Below are 12,100 nucleotides of genomic sequence, written 5' to 3'. Positions count from 1 at the left end.
CATGTTTTCCCACCTACTATGTGGTTCCAAGATACCTTATAAACTTTGGTGCTGGCACCTGGTGGGTACGAATTAGCTCTGTTCATCGGATGTAGGGAGGGATGAAATGCCTTCAGAGCCTGGCAAGCCCAGGTTTGAATCCTGACTGTGCCAAACTGAAAACTCCCACTAGAATGTAAGTTCCACGTAGGCCGTCTTCTTGCTGGTTCTCTCCCCAGGAATCACCTTGTCTCCCCAAGAATCACCCAGTCTGGGTTCTAAATCAATGCATAAAAAAAGAACTAGGTATGGTCAGAATTCCTCTGGGAAATCCCATCAATCGTGCACAATCCTGTAAGCAGGGTTTGTGTACACAAGCCCTTCCGGGATAGGGCAGGGGTAATGGGTGGGAATGAAATGGATCCCCCTCCATGTGAATGCAGGGTGGATAAGGCATTGGAATGGTGAGAGCAGACTCTGAAGAGTACACATACGTATGCAAAACATGCAGCCAAGGATTTCTTTCTTCTTCAGTGCATATGTAGTTAAATTGGCTGAAGTTAAATGCACATTTGATGGGATTCTGCTGTAGTGTTAAAACGTTGGTGCAAATAGGAAGATAAGGGGGCAAAGGCAGTGACACAAACGCTAGAGATCATTTCATATGTGCATATTTCTCAAATTACCTGAGAAGGATAATATGCCCTATGAAAGTCTGCACCCAGTATTTCCCTCCTGAGAATCTCACAAACATTTCCTCCAACCATCAAGTTCTACAAGGTTCAGCCCTGAGTCTGGGCTTCAGGCCCAGCTCTGGCAGGAAACCCCACGGGGCCCTGCACTGGATGGAGCAGAACAGTTCTGAGTCTGAGCAAGCCAAGGCCCAGCAGCCTCCTATATGACTCAAGTGGATGACAACGGGGTTTGGGGCTCTGTGGTGACGAGCACACCCCACTGTCCACAACAGGCCAGCAGGAAGGCTGGCCAGCTACTGCCCCATCTCCCGATATCTGGAGAGAAGTTGGAAATCCTGATAAAGCTCAAATGTTGGTAACTAATTCGGACTTTTTTTTTTTAGTTGTATGAGCCAAACAGAACACTTTTGGTCCAAATCTGACGTGCAGTCCTCCGGCCTGCAATGCCTAGGTTAAAATTTGGAAAGTGATTTGTCATACCAACTATTTAGGGCTCTCTGTTTCATGGGACCAAGCAGCCAAGTTTCCTGGTCACTTTCAATGGTTTCTTTCGAGAGCCTTAATTACATTTCAAGATTCACTAAAATTGGGAACCAAAGGGAGAGAAATGTTTTAAGAACTTTTCACAGAGTTCCATGTCAATATAGCTGTAATCAAGAAGATTCCAAGTCCAACACCAAGGGGGGAAAGTGGAGGGGGAGGGTGGTGGTGTTGGAATGAATTGGGAGATTGGGATTGACATATATACACTAATATGTATAACAATAAGAGCCTGTTGCATAAAAAATAAATAAAATAAAACTCAAAAATTCAAAAAAAAAAAGAATATTCCAAGTCCATTTGAAAGAAATCCACAGATATGGAGATTACCTAAGAACCCAAAGGTCAGTCCAGTCTCTTGCAAAGAAAAACAAAGAAGCCAGGGGGATGGGGAAAGGAAATACCAGAAGGAAAAATACACACGTTAACAATATGTGAGGAGGTAAAGTTATGGGAAGGGCTGCCTGGTAACCTATTATGAACAGAATAAGATATCTGACTTTTCTTCCCAAGAAATAAACTGAGAAAATGCAAGACACAGAAACAACTGGAATTTTCTAATTACATGCTCACTATTACATTAATGTTAACCATTTTGTCTACTCCACTACATGCCTTCTGGAATCTGAGCCCCACTTCTCTGTTTCTGTTTTTGGCCACGCTGCACGCCTGTGCGATCTTAGTTCCCCGACCGGGGATCAAACCCGCACCCACTGCATTGGAAGCATGGAATCTTAACCCCTGGACCACCAGGGAAGTCCCCGAACCCCACTTCTTCTCGTCAGTTCTCCTCCCTGCTGGACCACATGGTTTCCATGAGGGTTTCCAGGTGAGTCAATCCCTTAGTCTAGGGTGGTCACCTGACCAGAGCTGAGCCAATGGGAGCCTTCCCTGGGCTTCAGGCCCCACAGAGTCATTGACCAACGAGGCGGAGCTTCAAGGTCATCCTTTCTCCAGATGAGAAAGGTCCACTGTGCACGAGCTGCCCATTTTTCCCGACTGGAGGACATCACTGACCCATGCTGGATCGCAGGCCACCTGAGAGGCCCAGCAGCACCACAGTTCTTGGTTATTTGGCCCCTCCATGGATCTGGGCAGCCAATGAATGATCACTTTGCTTAAGTTATTTTGATCTGGGTTGCAGTCACTTGTCATCACTGTCTTTCACCAGAAGAGTGCTGACGTGTAGACACTGTGTAGACTAATGTCATGTAAAGCTATGACGTGGGCACTTGCATTGTGCGCTAAGCTACCCAGGAGCTACCAAATTACCCAGGGAAACAAACTGTCTCCTCATCAGGGTACCAAATTCCTACCAGCAAAATCTACCTTTCCAGGCTTAACCCAGCTACCCAGCAATGCACAATATTCTCCTTTCTATCCTTCATCTTATTCTCCCCTTCCTCAGAGTGCCTTTTTAAAGCAAGTGATATATGGCTTTAGCAAAGAAAAAAGGTTGGCTGCCATAAGTGAAGAATGTAAATTTTTATTTAGCCCCAAAATTCCTTGAGGAAAAAAAAAAAAGAGAGAGAGAAACAATTGGCAGGTTGTTAGGGGGACAAAAGCGGGGGGTGGTGGGGAATGGGGATATTCATTTGTTTTTAAGTGAAACTTGCAGTTATATTGTAGGAAGCCTCAAGGACTTGTCTGTTTAGGCAACACACTTCATGTGTCCACAGAGAACTCACAAGTCCCCAACCATCTGGGTCATTTTTTTCCCCCATAAATTCGCAGTACTTAGAAAACTGGAAACTTGAGAGAAATCAACTTCTTTTGATAAGCCATTGCAATATGAATATTGTCACCATGGAAAAGAAACTAAACCTCATTCTAGATTTTATTTTTGAGGTAACAGTGCTTTGGACAGAATGCAAATTTTTTCCCTTAAGAAAACCATATATTTTGAAAAGAGGTGTGTTTTTTTGTTTATTTATTTTCTAAACCAAAAAACTCTGCTCCAAAGGTATTTAAATTGATATGACATTCTATTTTGCCTTCTTGCATCAAATGCAAGATTATGTCATAGGTCCTCTACAGACCCATGACAATGACAGGTTAAGAAAAGAGTTGTCAAGAAGGAAGAAAGGTAACTTCACAGTGAAGAGACCTGGCAAACATGACCTGGGTCAGGTGATCGAGTTTACCATCAGCAGGAAGTCATATTGATAGTATGTACCCTTGATGTGATGTGATGAGAAGGGCACTTTACCACAGGGGTCTTCCTCCCTAAAACCTATCCCCGCAGTCTATAACATAAATAAATCCCAAGTGAGGGGCATTCTACAAAATCCATGGCCAGCACTCTTCAAAACCGTCAAGGTCATCAAAACCAAAGAAAGTCTGAGAACCTGAACCAGCCAAGAGGAGCCTAAGGAGACACGAGGACTGAATGTCATATAGTGTCCTGGGCGGGATCCTGGACCAGAAGAAGGACATGAAGAAAAAACTAAACAAATCTGTATAAAGTATGGACTTTACTTAATAATAATGTATCAATAGTAGCTCATTAATTACAACAAATATACAATGTATATACAATTAATATTCAAAATGTTAACTAACATGTTAACCAAAGGGGAAACTGGGTGTGGGATATATGGAAATTCTCTGTACCATCTTTGCAATTTTTCCGTAAATCTAAAACTATTCTAAAATAAATTTTCTTAAAAAATAAGTAAATATTGTAATCTTGTCTGATATGCTTTTCACTTCTTAGAATAAAAAAAATTTTTTTAATTGATTTAAAATGCCAAATGTTCTATGTTGAACTTAAGACTTAATTTAGATCATATTTCTTTCTTTTCTTTTTTTTTAAATTTGGCCACACTGTGCAGCATGCAGGATCTTAGCTCCCCGACCAGGGATCGAACCTGTGCCCCCCTGCAGTGGAAGCCTGGAATCTTAACCACTGGATCGCCAGGGCAGTCCCTAGATTGTATTTCTAAATTTCCAGAGTCAACCAGACTGTAGTTTTTCATTCATAATTCTTATCATTCATCCAGGTTTTAATTTAAACCATTGGTAAGGCTAAATCTATGATCTTTACTTTTTCCTATTTAAAAAGTTATACCTGACATGGCAACTATTAAAACATGTGTTCTCTACATGCGCCACCCATTCAGACACACTGCCTCTTGAGTGGTTATTATGCAACATCAAAATCATACAAAGCCAAGTGACTTTTCACTCAATTAAAGATTTCCGGGAACTTTATCTTCCCCTAATCTCCCTCCTCCTTCCCACCATTTACCAATATATTCAAAACCTTCTTCCGAAATTTAAAAAACGTTTAGCTATTCTTTTTAACTGAAGTTGGAAATAATTATTATTATCATTGAAGTCTATATACGAATTCATGCTTTAGAAAGAGGTCAACTCTAAAAAATTTAGTTTGGATTTTCATTGCTAAACCGAGGAAATTCTAATGTTCTACTGATAATCTGATGGAAGCCCAATAAAATGTTTGTTAAACATATAAGATAATAAATAAATACTGATCTGTTTAAAAAAGAAAAGGTTATACCTGGGCTTCCCTGGTGGCACGAATGTGATGGTTAAGAATCCGATGCCTGCCAATGCAGGGGACACAGGTTCGAGCCCTGGTCAGGGAAGATCCCACATGCCGTGGAGCAACTAAGCCCGTGCGCCACACCTACTGAGCCTGTGCTCTAGAGCCCGCAAGCCACAACTACTGAGCCTGCCCTCTAAAGCCCACGAGCCACAGCTACTGAGCCCACATGCCACAACTACCGAAGCCCATGTGCCTAGAGCCCGTGCTCCACAACAAGAGAAGCCACCGCAATGAGAAGCCCGCTCAACGCCATGAAGAGTAGCCCCCGCCTGCCGCAACTAGAGAAAGCCCACGCGCACCAACAAAGACCCAATGCAGCCAAAAATAAATAAATAAAAAGATAAAACTAAAAAGTTATACCTGCTGTTTTGGTTACTAATCCATCGTCTTCTTAATCCAAGGATAGAAGTGAAGAAGAGTGGACTCAGCAAGGATCAGCCCCTCTTTAGAGACACTTTGCTGTGAAGGGAGCAGAAAATGCCCCAGCGACAGAGGCAAACCTGTGGTGAAGGGGGGTGGCTCCTTTAAAGAGGGTGAGACCAAGGCATGTTTGAAGGTCTATGCAGAGGTTCTCAACCTGGGTGCTTCTGCCCTCCACACCCAGAGAACACGTGGCACTGTCTGGAGAGGTTTTTGTTTGTCACACTTGAGTGGGGAGCAGTACTGGCTTCTAGTGCGTAGAGGTCAGACCCCATCCACACCCTACTATTCACAGGTCAGTCCCCCCAAGAGAGAATTAATCCACGTGTCACTAGTACAGAGGCTGAGCAACCATGGTCTACAGGAGCGACACAGGATGGGTGTGGAGGTGCAGGGGAGGAAACATGATACCAGAGTCGAAGGCAGAGGCCACAGGAGTGAAGTCCTCCAAAAAGGCGATGCACACCAGGACACCAATATGGGAGTCTGCCTGAGACAGAAACAGGATACCGCTTCCATTGTGGCAGGAAGGAAGGTGACCGTGACCACCTTCTCAGAGAATCGGCTTCCATTATGCCTATCGGGGGGACATAGGTCATGTGTCCTGTCTCCTGGCCACAGCTGATTGGATTTAGGGTGGACCCTCGCCCAAGCCAGCCCAGTCGGATGCTCTCTCCCGGGAATCGGAGGGGAGCATGGGCTTCCAGTGACCTCTAAGCGGCTGCGAGAGCTGCCTGCAGTGGCCATGTCCTGCAGTGAGCATAGAAAAGTAAAGCATCAGATGCAGAGCAGGAGGAGACTGAAGTCAACGCCCAAGGAGAACCAGAGATCACGGAGAGAGAGGGATGCCACGCTGACTCTTAGCGGATTTCTGATTTCTTCTTCCCATCCTCACAAAGTCAGGCCTCACTGTGATCCTTAAATTCCATAAAACGACAATTTTTTGCTTAAGCTACTTTGACTGGATGTCTGTTGTTTACAACCAAATTATCCGTATCTAGACCCATGTTCATTGTTTAAAGTTTGGGAAAGGGAATTCCCTGGTGTTCCAGTGGTTAGGACTCTGCACTTTCACTGCTGAGGGCACAGGTTCCATCCCTGGTCAGGGAACTAAGATCCCGCAAGCCATGCGGTGTGGCCAAATTAAAAACAAAATTTTTAAAAAGTTTGGGGAAGACTGGAAAACATAAAGAGATTTTTTTTTTTATTTTGAAGTTCAAGCAGTTGCATGGACAGCTGTCAGGTAGGTAGCGACCAATAGCAGTGCCATTTTTGCCTGCCCAACATCCATTTTGCTTGAAGTATCTACAGTAATAGGATGTAAATCTGAAGTTGATGGTGGGTGTTTTATCACCTGGAAGGGCTAATCTGCCTTAGAATGAAGTCAAGAGAGGAAAGCCAAATTGAGAGATAGAGAATGATTGCTTATGGTATCTTTTAGATCCTGGATCCAGCTGTACCTGAAGCCACTGGCCTTTTCAACGATATGAGCCAATAAATTCCCTCTTTTATCTGAGCCAGTTCGCATAGGGTTACCATTCATCCGCAATTAAATAAGCTTCAAGAAGCTTCTTGGGTCAGGAACCTGTGCGGAAGGATCATAGAACAGCGCTCCTGTTCAACCCTAAGCCAGGAGGAAAGACTATGGAGTGCTGGCTGGAAACCTCGGGCACCCGCCCCCTTTCTTCAATGTATCTGAGGAAAAAACACATTCGGAGTTTTGCACTCCAAGGATTAAGGAGGGGGCCAAGAGGAGAGATGAGGAGGAAGGCAGAACCTTCTCTCTGAATAAGAACAGGGACATTGTTGACACCAGAAAGGCCAGGCCAAAAAGGAGGGCCATGTTGACAGGGGCTTAACCACCCGCCAGTGTCAAGAGCTGGAGAGAGCGCCAGGCAGGTGGACGTGGAGCCCGCAGGTGGGCTTGGGGGTGGAGTCTGGACTTGAACCCAGCCAGCTTGGAACTCATTTTCTTTTGGCCCGCTGTAACTTCCTGTTTCCTCAGGGAAGGAGGCACTTTGTTAAAGACAAGGCTCTCCCAGCTTAGCAGACAGCAAGAATTTCTCACAAAACACTATTTTGCCACATTCAGTGTAGATGAATCAGACGCCAACGGATCCAATTTATTTTATACAAAACAGAGTCTGTAACGATGGGAAGGTCCTCACAAGGCCGGTGGGTTTTATTAAGAGCAGAAGACTAAATTAATCATTCCAAGATGTTAGACAAAGCCCAAACACACCCAGTTTCCCTTGTCGAGACTGGGCTGATGCTGGGTTGGCTGTGGGCCTCTCATCCAGGAACGTTTCCTTGCAACGAGGTCTTGGAAACGTTTTATCTCTTTATCCTCAAGGCCCACTTGGGTGCTGGAAATGTCAGTCCGCCATAAGCTCGGCTTCCTGTCTTTACGACCTAACGTAGCTCAAATCCAGGGCTCTTTCAAGGAAACATATTCTTATTTCTAAACATTCCAACCTGCTCTCTATACCAGTTTTGAGCCAGGTCTGTGGATATCACCCAACCTTCAAGCTATGGCCCCATTTCAGTCTAAGTATGAGAACAACCAGGTTAAACAACCTGAAAGCTTTCTCAAGGTCCCATCTAGGTCCAGGGGGATTCAGAATTCCCCCATGTGTTTCTGGGGAACTGGCAAGGCCCTGTAACGAGGGTGCTCGTTTGGCCAGAGAGTATTGTGAGAGTGTTTCCTGCTGTGAATGGGAATTTAAGCATGATCATCCTGACATACGTAAAGAAACAACTGTGAAAGGAGAGAGATACTTGGAACTTTTGTAGGCAGCATTCAAATCTGTCTCCAGTTTATCCCTCTAACTCTGTGGTTCTCAACAGGGGATATTTCTGTTCGCACCTCCACCCGCTAAGATGTCTTTTGGTTGTCATAAACTGGAGAGAGGCATCTAGTGTGTAGAGGCCAGGGATGCTGCCAACCACCCTACAAGGCACAGGACGGCCCCACCACAAGGAATTATCTTACCCCAAATGTCAATATGGCCATGACTGAGAAACCTGCTCTAGCCACATGCATGGATCTTAGAGAGAGGAAGGCTCTGGAATAAAACCCAAAAGGCTATTTCTGTAAACCCTGCAGAATAACAAGCCCTGAGCAGCACCAAGAAAGCATAACACAGGGAAAGGAATCCTCACTGGCTGGCTCACGGCCTCGCATAACCAAAGACTTTGGTAAGATTGTTCAGGGGACACCGGTGTGTTAATTAGGAATGTTTCAGGATGCAATTAAGAGAATACATGCCATCATAGGCCTAAATGATGAGGCTTCTTCATCCATTACGGGAACTCCAGAGACAGGTGGTAGTTTCACAGATCCACAATGTCAGGCTTTTTCCGTGATTCTCTGGGCTTTCCACTACTGAACACAGACAGCTGCCTCACCTCTCTGAGCCTCTCTCAACAACTTGTGCCAAAAGTAACGGTGTGCCAGTTCCAAGCTTAATCTCAAGAGACTTTGTGCTCTTCTACTCCATTTCTTGGACCACTGTGTCTTCCCTGAGGGCATGCCCGGGCTAGCCTGCTGGAGGATGGGAGCCCATAATGAACAGGGTAGGACCTCTGTGCCTAGAGCCAGCCAGCCCTGCGACCTGCAGGCAACCCTGGAATACATGAGGGAGCCCACATGAGACCAGAAGAATTACCCAGATGAGTCCAGCTTAAATTGCCAACTCACAGAATCATGAACTAAATACATGGTTATTGTCTTAAGCCATTAAGTTTTGGGTGGCTTGTGATGAGGCAAAAATTACCTGATACATAGAATGACTCCTCCCATCTCTCAGCCCTTGTGTCACAGGTGGGGCTGACCCTCAGGCCCCAGCACAGAGTCACGTTGGCCAATTGGAGTGAAAGACAGGACTTTGGCTGCAACTATCACGAAAGAGGTGCTGGAGTGTAAAATGGTAGACCATGAGCCCAAGTTGCCTAGTACTATATGGTACCATACAGAAAAGACTATATGAAATGAAGCCATCACAGAGGAAAGCAGAACTAAGAGACAAAGAGAGATTCCTGGCTTTATCCGAGTTCTTTAATCCCGCAGTGCCTAAAGCCAGAGGACCCTGGTCTTGTCAGTTACTGCCACTTGCAACCAAACAATTCCTGACTCACACACGTGGGCAAGTGATTTCTACCACCTGAGTCTCAGTAAATTAGGAATAAGAATAGAACCTATACCTCATAGGGTTGCCATGAGAGTTTCATGAGACGCAACATAGGAAATGCCTAGTGGATAGGAAGTACTCAAGAGACAGTCACTATCTTTACACACTGTCACTCCTATCGATTATAATCTGAATTGAAACAGAGACATCAGAATTGAAACGCATTACCCAGATTTCAATGGAAAGACTTCCCTCTGGGCTGTTGCCTGGACCAGTCCTTGACAAAACCAGCCCTATCCTCAGAGAGGAGGTGGGACAGGTAGACTGGAGCCTCTTAACATTGATCTTGACTCTCTGATATCTTAACAGTGTAAGTTGAAACGACTGGTGTAGATGAGGTACAAGACCCACGAGTGGTAAAATGTTTTTTCTCCAGGTGCAGGATCTTCCAACAACACTCTGATTCAGTGGCTCTCAAATGTTTAAGTTCTCCACAAAACTGTGACCTAGCGCACATAAACTAAAAGAAAAGTTTAACAAACAGTATTTCCCTTACTGTGAGAGAGGTAACCCGATACTGGTATTTTCTGTTCTATTCCTTTTTTTAATTTAATTTTTTAAAATATGGAACGCTTTACAAATGTGCATGTCCTCCTTACACAGGGGCCACACTAACGTTCTCCGTGTCGTGCCAATTTTATTTTATTTTATTTTATTTTTTTCTATTTTTTGGCCACGCTGCACAGCATGCTTAGTTCCCCGACCAAGGATCAAACCCACGCACCCTGCAGTGGAAGCACAGTGTCTTAACCACTGGACTGCCTGGGAAGTCCCGTGCCAATTTTAGTATGTGTGCTGCCAAAGCGAGCTCTCTATTCCTGTTTTTAAAATTGCTTGTCACAAACGACTAAATAGATTCCATGAGCCATGATCAGTGTGACTCATTTGAAAACACTGCTCTCATCCGCAGAGATTTCATCCGCGACAATGAGCTGGGTTCAGAAACCACAGAAAGAACTGTCTTGAACTCTGTGTGGGGAAGTGGCATCCTCTGATCCTGGAATGTTCTTCTGGCGGCAAGGGATTTTCAACGTATTGGGTAGAAAATGGCAAATAAAGATCAGCAGGAAAACTTTTTCCCATCAGCCCAAGGTACTGCCTCCAATATGGACAAAAGACCTCTACTGTTAGAGCATGGGTGATTAGCTGGAACAAAAAGACAAAATCCACTCTGTGCAAAAGAGCCTTTCTATTAGCCAATTAGTAAACCAAGGCTCCCAGCCTTTGCCCAGCAGATGGTGGAACCAGTAGAGAACAATGATGAGAACATCGGCTCCGGAAACAGATGGGTTTGAATGCCTTCCTACCTGGTGCTACCTGTGTGATCTGGGGCTAGTTTCATAACCCCCAGCAGCCTAAAATGAGGATAATAATTGTTCCTACCTCTAGAGTTGGTGAGAGGATTAAGTAAGGTAATAAAGAGCTTAAGCTCAGTGCCTGGCATATAATAGGCACTCAGTAATATAAAGTACACACACCACACACACACACACACACACACACACACACACACACACTCAAGATGATTTCCTCTCTGTAATGTCTCTGTTTAGAGAGTCTATCATTTTGTAACAAGACAAGGTGTAAATAAATAAATGAGTATGTTTCTTTCTTGAGATTGTGTCTGTGAGTCAGAGATGATGAAGAAATGGAAGGAAATTATGACTGTGTTACCCTGACCCTCCTTCGGGATTCGCCCCTCATGTGTCTGATGCACTAACGCAGTGGAGCTCTGTTTTTCCCGCCAGAGTCCCACAGGCGTCAGGGTTCTGTTGTTGTTAATGTGGAAGAACATGGTTTGCTGGAAAGAGGCAGTTACAGGTGGGGAAAGGCTGCCCTTCTGGGGCATCTCTCCCTATACAGTGTCCCCACCGGCTGAGCTCAATGCCCCATCGTTCCACTCCTGAGACCACCTGACTCTCCTCACCAACCTCTGGGCTCCCACTTTTGTCCATTTCAACACAGCAGCCAGAGGGGTCTTCTAAACCCTAAATCAGATCATGGCACGCCCAAAGCACTTTAGATAAAAATCCAATTTCATCCTGGGGCCTGCTGGGCCCCGCAAGTGGGGTCTGGTCCCTGCAGCCCTTTCCAGGCTCAAGTCCTTGCTCTCTCCCTGGAAGCAGCCTTCATTCTGTTCCTCTAACAAGCCAAGCTTGTTCCTTCCTTGGGGCCTCTGCCTCTGCTGTTCTGGCAGCCTGGAGGCTCAGCCTGAGGATCATTCCCCAGCTCTCTCTGGCCACATAGATCTGAGCTTAGGTGTCACCTCCTCAGAGAAGCCCTCCCTGACTACCCCATTTAAGAGTACCCTCCCCACCCTCATGCCCCCAACACAGTGTCCATTGTATTGTCCTGTGGCACTGATCAGGGTCTGAAACTGCCTTGTTTGTTCATGTATTTAGTGTCTGTCTCTAAGAATGGAGATTCCACAGAGCGGGGACCCAGAATCCCAGAGCCCAGAAGAGTACTGGGCACGTAGCAACTTTGTTGAATGAATGAATAAATGAAAGATCTGAACTTGGCCCTGCCTTTTCCTAAATCCTAGACCAGAATGGGTTGCAGTTACAATGGGTATCCCAGGATTTCGCAAACCTGCATATGGCATTTGGAAAAATGCGACAGAGATGAAATTTAATCTCTTCTAGATGTTTAAAGTCCTGCCCTAGAATTTTTTTTTTTTTACTAAATTTGGGTGTTTGGGCTAA

At 45.0% G+C, this 12,100-nt stretch overlaps 1 pseudogene; it reads right to left on the bottom strand.

The window, feature by feature from the left end:
• Positions 1 to 9,953: 9,953 nt before the first annotated feature.
• Positions 9,954 to 10,051, bottom strand: LOC136135805 (U6 spliceosomal RNA; annotated as a pseudogene).
• Positions 10,052 to 12,100: the final 2,049 nt, after the last annotated feature.

This window comes from Phocoena phocoena, chromosome 15 (genome assembly GCF_963924675.1).
Source record: "Phocoena phocoena chromosome 15, mPhoPho1.1, whole genome shotgun sequence".
Classification (NCBI taxonomy): Eukaryota; Metazoa; Chordata; class Mammalia; order Artiodactyla; family Phocoenidae; genus Phocoena; species Phocoena phocoena.
The sequence above is the reverse complement of the archived record's forward strand: the minus strand, read 5'-3'. Positions and strand labels throughout refer to the sequence as shown.